This window comes from Pseudochaenichthys georgianus, chromosome 5 (assembly GCF_902827115.2).
Source record: "Pseudochaenichthys georgianus chromosome 5, fPseGeo1.2, whole genome shotgun sequence".
NCBI lineage: Eukaryota > Metazoa > Chordata > Actinopteri > Perciformes > Channichthyidae > Pseudochaenichthys > Pseudochaenichthys georgianus.
In genome coordinates, this window is record NC_047507.1 from 2,909,112 (window position 1) to 2,924,148 (window position 15,037).

At 42.3% G+C, this 15,037-nt stretch overlaps 1 protein-coding gene across 1 annotated transcript in view; it reads left to right on the forward strand.

Moving 5' to 3' along the window:
* The first annotated feature begins 456 nt into the window (after positions 1-456).
* cdk18 (cyclin dependent kinase 18) overlaps positions 457-15,037 on the forward strand; it is a 74,529-nt gene continuing 59,948 nt past the window's right edge. Inside the window, exon 1 of the mRNA XM_034082873.2 lies at positions 457-672. The gene's annotated coding sequence lies outside the window, so the exon portion shown is untranslated. The remainder of the gene's footprint in view (positions 673-15,037) is intronic.

Here is a 15,037-nt window from a genome sequence, read left to right on the forward strand (position 1 = left end):
CTGGTAAAAGTGTAAATACATGACTTTTTATACTCCCAGGTATCTTAATCCAGAATACGTCATATTTCATTAGTCAATTTAATTGTTGTAATAATAATATATATAACTAACTAACTAATATTGTCAAGTGAAGTAAAAAGTTGCATATTTTCTTCCAAATCATATTATGAAGTAGCATAAAAATACATGTACATCTAACTGTACTTAAAAACAGTACTTGAGTAGATGTACTAAGTTACTTTCCAGCACTGAAACATACATAGTATACACTTTTATACTTCATACTTCTGTCAACACCAGAGGCTGGCTGAAAAGGAGGAGGAGGAAGAGGCTGGTGCTATACCGAGTGCTGATTGGCTGTTGCCATACCAACGAGGGAGGGCCTGGAGTGGGAGGAGTCACAGTCTGTTTATAAAGCCCTCACGAGCAGCAGCTCTCCTCTCTTGAGCTGTCTACACTGCATCTCTGTTTGTTTACTCTGTTATCTGGAGCTCAGAGGGACGTTTGAAGGGTGATCTGTCAGAAGGATTGTGCTCCATTTTCTCCGTCTCCCTGCCAGGGACACAACTGCCCGTGGATTTCTATCTGAGTGTGGGTGACACCTCTGAAGGTGGAGAGGCAGCAGTCTGCCAAACCCTCCTGTGAGTGTGTGTGGATGACCTGTGCTCTGATGTGAGTATATCTGCTGCAGACACACACACTTGTTCATAGAGCTTGGGTCAGGGGAGACACACACACACGGGATGTGTTGCCGATTTGAGGCTGAACTAGTGCTTTTGTTATTGTTTGTACAATCAGGATTCCTTATCTTATTGGTCATCTCAAGTGGTCTTATTGTGCTCTACCAATTGGTTACTTTTGATGTAAAGCTGTGTCTTGATGTGGAACTTAAATGTCTAAGTTTATAATGACTTAGAAAATGTAAAACTGATGTAAGTTTGATAACAGGATTGCCTGGAAGCATATATTGTTCCTTTAAGAAAAACTACTGGCTATGTTGTTAAATGACAAAAATATACTATATGCAGAAGTAACACTTATAACTACAGTCATGCAATACAGGAAATGCAACATAATAGATATGTGTTAATTTGTCATGTGTCGACCACTGCCATAAGAACATCTTTACATATCTACAAAAAAACATACGCAGTCACCCACCCTCTGCTCTCTGATGAGACTCATGCATGTAAACTGACCCTGGAACAGTATAAGGTAAGAGAGCCAGTTAAACATACAGAGGTCTGTCCGTAGCCACTGCACACACAGCACTGTTTACTGTGTGTGTGTGTGTGTGTGTGTGTGTGTGTGTGTGTGTGTGTGTGTGTGTGTGTGTGTGTGTGTGTGTGTGTGTGTGTGTGTGTGTGTGTGTGTGTGTGTGTGTGTGTGTGTGTGTGTGTGTGTGTGTGTGTGTGTGTGTGTGTGTGTGTGTGTGTGTGTGTGTGTGTGTGTGTGTGTGTGTGTGTGTGTGTGTGTGTGTGTGTGTGTGTGTTGTGTGTGTGTGTGTGTGTGTGTGTGTGTGTGTGTGTGTGTGTGTGTGTGTGTGTGTGTGTGTGTGTGTGTGTGTGTGTGTGGTGTGTGTGTGTGTGTGTGTGTGTGTGTGTGTGTGTGTGTGTGTGTGTGTGTGTGTGTGTGTGTGTGTGTGTGTGTGTGTGTGTGTGTGTGTGTGTGTGTGTGTGTGTGTGTGTGTGTGTGTGTGTGTGTGTGTGTGTGTGTGTGTGTGTGTGTGTGTGTGTGTGTGTGTGTGTGTGTGTGACCCAGAAATCTGAACTTACTGTATGTGTTCATTGTAATGAAACGTTTTGTTTAAGGATCTTTAAAAGCTTCAAAATGCATTACTGGAAACATGTTAAGGCCCCGACACCAAAGAACACGTCCGATTGTTGTGTCTCCTGCGTCTTGACCAAAGAATCTACTGGAACACACCGCAAAGACTTCAGCCGACGGCCAAGTAGCACGTGCGCACTGCGCATGCGTGAGTGGCAATAACTCTCCTCACCAGCAGGTGGCGGTAGTGTGTATTCTTAATTCAAAAGAGGCAACCGGAACACAGACTGCGTGATATACAAACAACAAATAGCGTGCGTTCCATTTTCACTCTCGTCCATCACAGACTGTTTCACATAACGACTTATCGAAAACATGTTTAGTGCGGTACTGGAAAACTAAAAATAATAGCCCCTGTGTGTGCCTTCTTCACTTCCGTTTCGCTTCTCATGCACTGATTCGCTAAGCTGAACAGCCAATCAGAGTGATTTATTTTGCCGACAGCCTCCCGATTCAAAATGTTGAATCGGGAGCGGAAGGTGTCGGCGCGGACACACCAATCCGAGTACGGCGACAGGACGCTCATCGACGGCCAGACATCTATCGACGGCCGAAATCGTGTTACGTTAAAGGGGCCCTTTTGTGCTTTTCGGGTCTTGTCTTTTCCTGTAGTGTTTATATAGGTGCATGTAAATGGTCTGCAATGGCTTCTTTGTTTACTTCAGAACATAATCATAAATACAGGACACTTAGTTTCAGACCTCATTTGTATCGACTTTATCGTTGATACAAAATGATCGTACTGTGCCAAACATGGCCATTGTGTTACTTTAAAAGCTTCAATATGCATTAGTAGAGATATTGTGTGTCTTTCTTTATGTCACACCATCTTAATGCAGCTCTGACTACAGCTGGATATTGGTACCACTGAGAAACCCCAGCACCTTATAGTCAGAGACCAATAACAAGCTTTGGATGAAATTGACTGTATGACTAATACTAAAAGATTGTGTTGTGCCAGACAAAGCCATCATGTTACTGAACATACTGCCGGCTTTAAGGCTTCTTTTGGACTTACCACGTATCACCGCACACGATGATGCTATTGATCGCTTGGCGCCTGCGGACAGTTGATCCTGTAATTGTCCGAAGTAGCGATCTGTTGTCTTACCCTGCTGCAGCTGAGCTCAATGGTACTGTTTACAGAGGCAGCTTATTATTGAGTCCGTGATTCACCACTCAGCCGTGATAATGTGAAGACGGACCATGTTAAACAATAGCTCTGGCACCAGCAGCAAGCCGCTCACAGAGGAACAAACAAACGGAGAGCAGTTCTTCGGCAGCAGAGAGTCGACAGGCAAGTGAGGAAAAAGGTTAAATCTTTCACTTCAGCGAGCAGCTTTTGTCAACATGAATCCATCATCTGCTCAACCTGGGACTCCATCGGTGCTAAGCATGCATTTAAATAGGGTTAGGAGGGTTACTTTAGAAATGTAGCCCGTTACGAATACTAGCTACCTGTAAAGAAATCAGTGTCTCAATATAAAAGTAATGTTATTACTTTGGGTTGCTTCTGGATTATCTCTATCGAAAATAAATATCAATAATAAGTGTATTATTTAAGATAGAAAAGAAAATATTTAGGATCAAAAATGATTGTATTGAAGTAAAACCTGCCTTTCGGTCAGCGTATTCAGGCAGTAGCTTCATCCCCAGCACTGAGACTCGTGAGCACTACTAGTTTAAATAAAGCAGAAATAAAATCTGAGCTGACAGAAAACGCTCCGTTCCAGTTGAACACACAGTTAAGCTCACACACACTATTTGATGAACATGGAGGTTCACCTGCTGAATTAGAAACGGAGCAAAGAGAGGGGAAACCATGAAGCAGGAGAAGATTAGATTCACACGTACGGCCCGTCTACACGACAGCGTCGAAAGCTCCAAGCTGCTCCAAGCTGCCCATTCACTTTCAATGGGGTGACGTCACGTAGCCTCGCTTTTTCGCCGAACTGAATTGTGAATAGCAGAGCGAGGCGTCTCAGGCGACGGAAGTTGAACAATGTTCAACCGGAGTAGCCAGCGCCAGCCAATCAAATCCCGTTTCCCAAAATCTGACAGCTGAAGCCGTAGCCAATCAAACCGCGTCTAAGCTGGGAGAGATATCCCGCCGTTCATTTCTATATTTCAAAAAAAGTTGGAGGAGAAACTAACTATCGCCGTAGCAATCACCCGGTTTTGTATGACCAGACCCTCTTCACCTACCGGGACACAAACCGGAGGAACCAGGCATGGAGGGAGGTGGCAGAGACAGTGGGGGAAACTGGTAGGTTTTCGCCTGTTTGGGGAGTTTATATATATATATTGCTCGCATAAAATCCCCGGGGGTTTTTGCATTGTATGTCGGGGGCGGGAGATTCATGTGATTGGTTGTTGGTCGTGTTGCTTGAATAAAATCCCCAAGCTCCAGACACGCCCAGCTCCAAGCTATTTTTGGAGCTGTAGTGTGGACGCTCCGTTAAAGTATTAGCCTTCAGAAAAGTACGGCTCTCAGAGAAGAGAGAAAACTGGAAAGGAATACGTTTATCTTTTTACATGCTGCACATCTCACTGCTGTCATGTTGTTGGATGAAGGGTGAACTGTGTGGGCAGTGGGCTGTGGGCAGGTCACTGGCACCAAGCGAAGACACTTTTCTTTATGGGGCCATTTCGAGATGACGGCATGCGAGATTGCAAGAAGCACCAAGAACATGTGAGTTCTTGGTGCTTTTTATCTCTGCTTTTTAACTGGCTAAATCATCCTCTCGTTGCCTTATTTTATCGGGCAGATCTTCTACAAAGGCCAGTGTAACGTTAAATAACCTGGATACATCGTAAAGGGAGATTACGTAACGTACACAGTGATAAAGAAGCATGTGTTCAAAACAACGCTGGCACACATTCATCATTTCCTTGTAAAGATTTACAGTCAACTCTCAAAGTGTGCCTTCAAACATTTGCACATCCGATACTTGATGAGGCAGTTTTACCAGACAGGCTTTGATGTGTCCTTGTACTAGTATCAGTTTGTATCATCTGATTAAAAGTTGATGAGTTGGTCTAGCTTTACCCTAACCCATTTGTCGTGCATTACCCGAAGTGTCCACCACAACGAGTGATTAGTGCGAAAGCCACTGAATTGAATTACCAAGCTAGTACCACGACATGTGTTTAAAGCTCGGTTGGATGCTGCTCACTCAGATGCTGTTGGTACCTGTATGTGGTTAGATATGTAAATTGTAATCCCTGTACATTTTGCTGTATGATGTCCTTTTGTTGTTCTGTTTATGTTTTCATGTCTTCTTGAGGAACCCACTGCTGCAGGACTCCCTTGAAAAAGAGATCATTGATCTCAATGGGATTTGACCTGGATCAATAAAGATTTTGAATTGAACCTGTTTTAGTTTGGAAAGGATGGGTAAAGTAAACAATTAGTTAAGTTTGGGCAATAATAATCATTGATAATGTTCAGGAAAGATTGTGGTTTGGGTTAAATTAGTTAAATAACTCAACGACTTCTGGTTAATGTATTCACTTTTCAATTCACACACGGCATCTACTGCACGTCTGTCCGTCCTGGGAGAGGGATCCCTCCTCTGCTGCTCTCCCTGAGGTTTCTCCCATGTTCCCTTTGAACTGTGGGTTTTCTCTGGAAGTGTTTCCTTGTACGATGTGAGGGTCTAAGGACAGAGGGTCTAAGGACACAGGGTCTAAGGACACAGGGTCTAAGGACAGAGGGTCTAAGGACAGAGAGTCTAAGGACACAGGGTCTGAGGGTCTGAGGACAGAGGGTCTGAGGACAGAGGGTCTAAGGACAGAGGGTCTAAGGACAGAGGGTCTGAGGACAGAGGCTCTAAGGACAGAGGGTGTCGTATTGTCATACTGATATTCTGTACACACTGTGAAGACCACTGAGACGAATGTAACATTTGTGATATTGGGCTATAAATAAACATTGATTGGTTCCAGAATATAAGCAGCGATCTCTTGGTATGAAGCCATTTGTTTTTGGACCCTCTTCACTTCCTACATGTTTGTTACTCTTTATACAATGTCACCTGTTTCACGAAAACGAAGGATATTTATGAACTGATTGCATGGATTTCTGAAATGAAGTGTTTTATTTTTGTAGGTTTAACTACAAGCAGTATCAGAGTAAAGCCTGCCGTGTTAGGGTTACCGTTTAGACACGGCTGTTGATCAGGGGAAAAGCATGACAATGTCACACATAAACAAAATATTATGAGGAATAACAATTGGTACTTTCAATATTTAATTTCACATCGCCGTGTTCTAGCGCGACCAGCATGCGGTCTTTGAGCCGCTGCCAGCGTCCCATTGAATTACTCAAAGATCTAAAGGACCTAAAGTGTTGCTCTCCGCACTCGCATCCAATACGCTTCAAAAGCTCTTCACAGGTGGGCGGCGACGCATTCACAGCCGAGCGAGCGAAATTAAAATGTCCGCCATATCTGCCAAAGCTTTATAAAGAATGATGTTCTTTTATCAGGACACCACATTATGCGTTTGGAGAGAAGCTGTTTGATGTGTCTTCTTTTAAACATTGCACTGTGTTTTAGGCGCTTTGTGTAATTGCAGTCCTCTCTCCTCCCAAGTCTCTCGTCTCCTGCTGCAGCTGTGGCTGCTTATTAGATGTTGGCTCTCACATACTGACACAGGCAGCAGCACCTTGGGAAATATATAATGTGCTGTGTGAGCCGTGAGTCACTGAGCAAGACCACAAGCCAAAACCTGAGGGAGTGCAACTCATCAGAATACGTAATGTGATGTAGTCCGATCCGACAGATGGAAAGGTCTGCGTTTCTAAACCGTGTTCCAGACATTAAATTGCAAAGAAGGATTTGTGTCGCTCCGTTAAGTTAGACGTAACTAATTGGACTTTGCTCCAGTGATTGTTGTGGTTTGTCTCGTCCGCCTAGTCAAGTAATTAACTAGTAATTCTGAATGTTTATCATTTGAAGGAAATAGTTTGGTGCCGTGACGACGGTTAGCATCTTAGGCGAGGCTTTCGATAAAAAGCAATGAGATTTTTCATTGGATTCTTTGGGTATATCGCAGAAAATAGGATCTTTGGCAAACATACCTGTATGTTACTTCCACGTGTTTTTCAGCAGGATAACCTTTTGAAGCGTAAATACAAAAGCTAAAGTTGGGCTGAAAACAAACCACAGCACGGTAGCATTTCACATCACCACCGCTAAGCTAACGGCGGCTAATGTGTGACGGCGTTTAGTCTCATTTAGCAACTTCTTAGCAACCAACACATAAAAGCTTAGGACAATCACCATTGGGCCGATGTGTTTTATGTCGTAGAACAAAACTTTAAAATCTCAGCTCATGTTAACCACAGTAGGGTTGCCAGAAACTGACCATGATCAAAATCGATTATTCGGCAGCCCTGGCGAATAATAATCGATTATTAAAACAAACTGGTGGTGTGACCAATGACCATTTACAATTATTAATACTATTACTATTATTAGCTTATATATATTTTGGTTAAAACTAAGCCAGAAAAAAAAAAATAATAATAAAAAAAATATATATAAATAAAATCGATTTTTAAAAATAATATTCGATTATGGAGACTGTAGAGAATAATCGCTGGCATCCCTAAACCACAGACCTTATTTCATGCGTCTAAAACCCAATCACGTAGAAAAATGGTGACGAGAAACGAAGGAACAGGAAGTGTTCAAAAGCCAAATCTTTTCTTCTGGTTTTAGGACTTATTCCTGCACCACTCGAGAGCAAGGCAAGGTTTTGGCAAGAGTCTGTCAACAACATACCTGTAATGACACACATTCATTTGACCTCTCTTTATAAAACTGATAGTGAAGTAGACTTTGAATGCAAACAGTAGAATCTGCATTATCTGGTACAAAGTGCTGCTCTTTTGCATCTGAGCCGTTGTTTTTCATGATACATTGCATCATTTCAGGAAGGAATGTTTCCTTCTTCTGTTATCATGTTAGCCAGTGCATCACAACATGTTGGCATGACAGCAATCTGAGGTATTTCTGATTCAGTACTTGATGTTTTGGATTGTGATGAATGTGTCTAGATAGGAATCAAATCCAAGCCTCACCTTGAGGGGAAAAGATACACGGATGCCAGTAAAGCTCTGTTGTGCTCGCAGCAACACATACTGTATCAGTGAGCAGGGAGAGATATGTTCAATAGTTGCTACTTAATCCTTCAACAAACACATCCAGCGTCAAGTGTCTATGAGGGGGGGAGGGGAAGTGGAATCAAATGTGTACTTGCTGGTCAAAAAGCTTCAGGCTCAACTTCATATTTGTCTTGCTATCAGCAGGAAGTTCCCCAATGTAATTTTGCAATTTGCCCTTTTGGCCTCCCTCGAGTAATGTCATGCTTCGAGTCACAGACCTTTATTAGACGGAGTCTGTCTGGGGCTGATAGCCGTCTGTCGCGCTGCCAAAAACAAAATAAGGGGGCGGTCTATAAAGAGAGAGAGACGAGACATTGTCTGGATGAGTAAACCCAATCTTCTGTCTATTGTCTGCGTCTTTAAGACACCGGAACACCAGAGGCTGAGACGGCAACAAGTTTCACTCAAAGGTTGTGCTTTTTTAAATGTATGAACATCGTAGACTAATACAAATTCCTACTGTATAGACATGCAGCAAATACAAAGGTGGACATATTCGTGTGGGAACACCAACAATCATTAATCCAGCTGTCAGGCCAGTGTCTATGTATACTCTATTTATAAATGTCTGTGTGGTATGTTTCCCTGCCCTTAAGAAAGAATCTCTCTATTGCTGCTCATGCTGCAAATACCTCTGTCCTATCCCCCTTTACTTTCTAAATATACATGTTACAGGGCCACACACAATATTAAGATTGTGTCCTATTAATTATGTGAATTGAGATGCATTTAAATGTGTAGGCCTTTGGTAAGAATGCCAGTCATCGTGTGCTTAGTGGGCGAGCAGGTTTATCGCTTTGTCCTGAACATAGAGGCATTGCTTAAACTGGTTTTCATGATCTTATCACAACCTTCTTCAAATCACAAGCCACACCAAAAATAGGCACACATGCCTCTAAAAGCCGCGTTTGGTCTGAATGCCAACTTTTGCGTAGTCCCCCCCCCTAGAGTGGGTTGTTTTAAGACATTTTTCCATTACTTATGGCCTTTCTGCCACATGAAAAACGTACTGGAAATCGACCTTTACAACAGTCCTTTCAGGGCGAAGATTTCAAGAGACCGTGTACAGTGTTGACGTGTGGACGGGGAAATCACTGTGGCGTTACGAGTCAAAACTGTGTGTGACTAATCTCTTCTTTTTGTCACTTGTTTGGGGAAATTGGTGAATTCAGTGAAAATAATGTTGGACGTCGTAAAACATTACAAAAAGGACATTTACATTAAAGGTGGGGTAGGTAATATTGGAGAAACCGGCTCGAGATCGCTAGAATTTGAAAATAGACAACCGGAGAAAATCTGCCACTTCCTCACAGAGCCCCTCCCCCAACACACACGAACGCGCACATGACCAATGAGGGCACGAGATCAGTGTGTGCCCCGATGGAAGGCTGACAGGCAGGTAGGCCATCCAGTTACTTTAGCCGGCTCAGATGATTGGTCGTGCTTTTCACAGCGCCACGGCTTCCACAGGTGATATTTTTAATGTATTTTTTGTCAAAGCACTTCAGATATTCATTGCTATCGGGATGTTAAAGGAATGGTATGCTCATGACACTCATTTTTTTAAAATTATCATCCGATAAAACAGACCAGTCTCTGCCAGTCTCTCTCTTTTTTTTTTTAATCCGATGACATTATCAGTGATTTTAAACTGATTATATACCGAAATAACATCAACACTGTGGGCGCCGCCATTTCCCGGACGTGACGTAATCCATGCGTTTGGTTTTCGAGGACACGTTGATCTCCATGTTATTTACTGTAGTTTCTCTATTCAAATATGCCTCACTGTATCGCGAAACATTGCCACAATTCTGATAGGAACAATCCACGGAATGCTCGGTTCCATCTGTTGCCAAAAGGTAAGCGTAAGAAGTACATTCGGAGGCAGTGGCTAGCGAAATGTGGCCGGCCCGAACCGAGAGATTCACAGGCTCATGTATGCAGCGAATATTTCACATTTCCGGACGACTACTCTGAGAGTATGATCAAACATAACATGGGATTTATGGAACAACCATTACTCAATGGAGATGCAGTACCATCGGTCTTTCTGGTGTCATCACCGACCAGGACACCAGTTCGGCCAGTTGAGAAATCGCCCTCTGCAAGTGTGAAGCGACGGAGGAGCAGAAGTAGTGCTCGGAGTAAGAATAAGGTATGTTATAGCGCATTTCCATTGCAGCGGCTAGCCCCGTTTTAACGTCCAGGCCAGGACAGTTTTTGGTGGCCTTTCCATATAGCGTAGTACCGGCTAGTGTGTATTTCCCCCCAGTTTATCCGGCTCCATAAAATCGTGATTCTATGGCCAGGGACAACGAAGCTGAGTATGCTAAACTAGAGAGGGAATCGCTAGCAAGGGTGGTACTACATGCATACATATAGTATCTTATATCATCTTCCCATTATACACACATGCATTTCCAAACATTTGGACTACCTATGTTGCAAATGTATTATCTTTTCAATTCACACACGGCATCTATTGCACGTCTGTCCGTCCTGGGAGAGGGATCCCTCCTCTGTTGCTCTCCCTGAGGTTTCTCCCATGTTCCCTTTAAACTGTGGGTTTTCTTCGGAAGTGTTTCCTTTGTACGATGTGAGGGTCTTAGGACAGAGGGTGTCGTATTGTCATACTGATATGTATGGCTGAATTCCCCCATCCAATCTCTTCACATTGGTCAAAACTTCTTCCTCTGCTGACGAGTTCGAACTGAAATACTCCGTGTGTTGACAAAGTGAACGCATGGATGACGTCACGACCATCACGTGACTACTGAAAATGGCAAACATGGCGGCGGCCAGACGGAATATACAGGTCTTGATAAAAAAGAGCTATAAAATCATTATTTACCGGGGAATATCGCTGATTTCTTCAGGGTATGGTTTAAACATAACGTTTCACTAAATACTGAAGTTTTGATTAATTATCTAATGAGTGGACCATTCCTTTAAGAGCATTCCATGGAATATAAAAAGTGTATCTCGAGCCGGTTTCTCAAACGTACCTACCCCCCCTTTAATGAACAGCTACTCTTCAACCATAACCAAGAACGGAGTCAGAATATGTAACGTAGGTCAAAGCTGCAACCCTCCTACGACGCCACCAGGAATGTCTGCAGTTTTTTGGCCACTTTCCGTGCGTGTGTTTTGGCCCAATCTGCTCTCTGGCCTTGACATAATTTCATTTCTTTTTTTTATGAGGATAGATCATTTTGTTTTGCTTTTGTAGATATATTATGAGAACAAAGTATATTGAAAGAACATTCATAACATTCATCTGTTTGCAACTCGCATATATCCATATATCAATATTCCAATTACTGTAGACTATTCTGTACAGTTTCTATCATATTCTATTGTATTTACTTGTATCTGTTTTATTGTGTTGCACTGTTGGAGGAGCCTGTGACCTACGCTTTTCATCGTCATAACTACACTGCACGTATTGAACCTTGTAAAACGTGACACCTTTTCTTACTGAATATATGTACAACGTCTTGTGATTCTGTCAACAACAGTACCGTCACGCCATGTGTGGCCTGCTGCACAAACCATGATGGCCTGTTACACAATAGGCCAGTCTGATGTTGACCCCAGCAATGCTGTTATTCACTTACAGCCACTGGACACAGTTGTCCTCTGTTCCCATGGGGGCAGGGGGGGACATGTAGACAGAGACCAAGACACAGGGTGTTGTTGTTACTGTCAACACTGTTGGCATTTTGCTGCTCGGCAGCTTCAATGCGGATACCTTACTATTATTCAATCTCTCTGTCAACTAAATGTTGAGGAGTTGGGTGAGGAGCCAAGGACAATGAGAGATAACAATAACAAGGGATTAAGATATTTTATGGGAAACATCTATAAGACAATTGTCAACTATGTTTTTTGTTGATCTAAATGAAAAAGAACCTTGGAAAAACTACAGAAGAAAGATTCCTACTTATTCCTTGAAATAAGAGTAGCAATATTTGTACAACGACTTGGTTAAGAGATGCTGACTTGGTAGACAATGAAAGAAGCTGGTAAATTAAATATTTGGAGTTAAAAACATGAGGAATAGAAAGTGAGATATAAAAAACTAAACATTATTAAAGTTTCTTTTTAAATATGACAATTTGTAAGTAATAATGAATGTATACGAATTTGACATATGGGATGGAAAGAAACAAACGGTCGTCTTTATGTCGCTAAAGCCCTCAGAGAGAAGAGGAGCAGAATGTGACATCATATTTCAGACTAGTTGCTTTGTGTGAGGTATCATAAAGAAGCAAGACCTTACTGGATTTATCATTATTGATAGAGGGACTCAACAAATGCTTTTCTTCACAGCCTTGCACAGAGCGATGACTGGCAGAATTGATTATCACTGTCGTACAATGGTGAGACAACTCTCTGGGTTTCTTTTATCTCTTAAACGATCTGCTTTGTTGCAGACCTGACCTCTTCTTTGAAGAATAGATGGATAGATAGAGAGATGGATAGATAGATAGAGAGAGAGATAGATGGATGGATAGATGGATAGATAGATAGAGAGATGGAAAGATGGATAGATGAATGGATAGATGGATGGATAGATAGATGGATAGATAGATGGATAGATAGATAGATAGATGGATGGATGGATAGACAGATGGATAGATGGATGAATGGATAGATGGATGGATAGATGGATGGATGGATAGACAGATGGATGGATAGATGGATGGATGGATGGATGGATGGATAGATGAATGGATAGATGGATGGATAGACAGATGGATGGATGGATGGATGGATAGATGAATGGATAGATGGATGGATAGACAGATGGATGGATGGATGGATGGATAGATGGATGGATGGATAGATAGATAGAGAGATGGAAAGATGGATAGATGAATGGATAGATGAATGGATAGATGGATGGATAGATAGATGGATAGACAGATGGATGGATAGATAGATGGATAGATGGATGGATAGATGGATGGATAGATAGACGGATAGATGGATAGATGGATGAATGGATAGATGGATGGATAGATAGATGGATGGATAGACGGATGGATGGATAGATGAATGGATAGATGGATGGATAGACGGATGGATGGATGGATGGATGGATGGATAGATAGATAGATGGATAGATGAATGGATAGATAGATGGATGGATAGACAGATGGATGGATGGATGGATGGATAGATGGATGGATAGATGGATGGACAGATAGATAGACAGACAGATAGGTACTTTATTGAGCCGTGTAGGGAGCTTCAGGATATATAAATATACTTTATGAATAAATACAGTTCATTTACCATGTGAAATGTTTCATGTTTAGTTTATAGTCCATGCTAACATCAAGTTACTTATGTTTGGTCATGTTTCGTGTGAAGTTAGTCACTCACGTCTAGTCATGGCACTTCCTGTTTTACTGCCACTGTTCGTCTGTCCCATCCTCGATTGTTGCCACCTGTGTCCCATTAACTGTTCTTCAAATAGTCCTCGGCTTTCATTGTCCCCAACAGTGTGTCTTGTTTCATGCCATGCCAAAAGAGCCAAGGAGTCTGTTTGTACCAAGAGTCATGTTTATTCGGTCTTGTTTCTTACATTTCATGCAGACTTTTGTTTTTATACTTTTGTGTCGAGTCGTTGCAGTTGAGTCCCAGTCTTTGCGTCACATCTGTATCAATGACGTTTACTGCCGCCTGTTCCAAACCAAGTCCTCAGACCCTTCTCAGTCAGATAATGTTGTTTATCGCAATAATAAGAGCCGTCAAGCTTTGTTTTTAAGATGATGATGTCGTGATGTTCTGGCCGACACAAAGCTCCGTGTATTATGGCTTTGTGAGTCTTTCGTCTGAATGACCTCTCCTGCACCAGGGTCTGCCTGCTGTAGAGAATGATGGCGTTCAGAGGACTAATGACAGTGTTTAATGTGAAGGGTGTTGCTGGTAGTGCAGTGTATCTCAGCTGCAGAGAGCCTTTAAGCGGCGTGTAAGTAACGTTATGGACTTGACTCTCAAACCCTTGTTTACAGCAGCAACAGATCACTGTTTAGTGGAACATTCAGCAGCTTGGTGATTCTTGTTCTCAGGGGTGGGTGTAGAGCTAAAAGTAGAGTGAGCACTGAACTTCAATTCATCAGTAGACCCATACATATAAACACTAATAATGCTTAGACGTTTAAATTAATCTCAAGTTTCGTCCTATCCGCAAATATAATAACAAATATTTTAAAAGTATTACACGGTGTTTTCTGACCGAGGAAAACTAATGTTAATGTTTACCAATGCTGACGTTAAGTTGACTTCTTTCAGCGGATTGATATGACTTCACATAGTCCCTTGATCAGTGTCCTTAGCAACGGTCTGTTCTTCTTAGCAACGGTCTGTTCTTCTTAGCAACGGTCTGTTTCTCTTAGCAACGGTCTGTTCTCCTTAGCAACAGTCTGCTAGCGAAAAAGAGCAGACCTCAGAATGATGGAAATTGACCAATCAGTAGCGTAATAATATGCAGTAGTTTCTCCAAACACTTAAACTGGTACAAACACTTGTATAACCTACATTATGTGTGTTGGAGCCGTGTTTTTAATATGTTCTTCTATATGTGTTTGTATATTGAGTATTATGAGTTTGTTTGAGGTAACTCTCCTTCAGCACAAGTGGTGGTATATGGCGTTCGGAGACATCATAAACGACTCGGTCAGCCTCAGGTGGATGTGTATCAGAAGAGGGACAGAGTTCAGCCAGCAGAACATGTAGCCGTCATGTGTCGCACACTGAGCCTTCTGTTTGATTTGCATGCAAGTTATTACTGGCATAAACCAAAAGTGCATTACAGACGAAACAAACCAGCTTTCAAACAATGATCCTCTCTCACCACGCCGGCCTCTGTGACGCCGCACTGTCGCCACCATTCATCTAAAGTCGGGGAAATGTGTGTCATTGTGTGCGCACAGCTGTACAAGTTAAAGTGTATGTTAGGTCCATATGAGCAACTGGAGCACACAGTAATGCGACCCCAGGCCTAAGGTCAGCTTGAGTGCATAC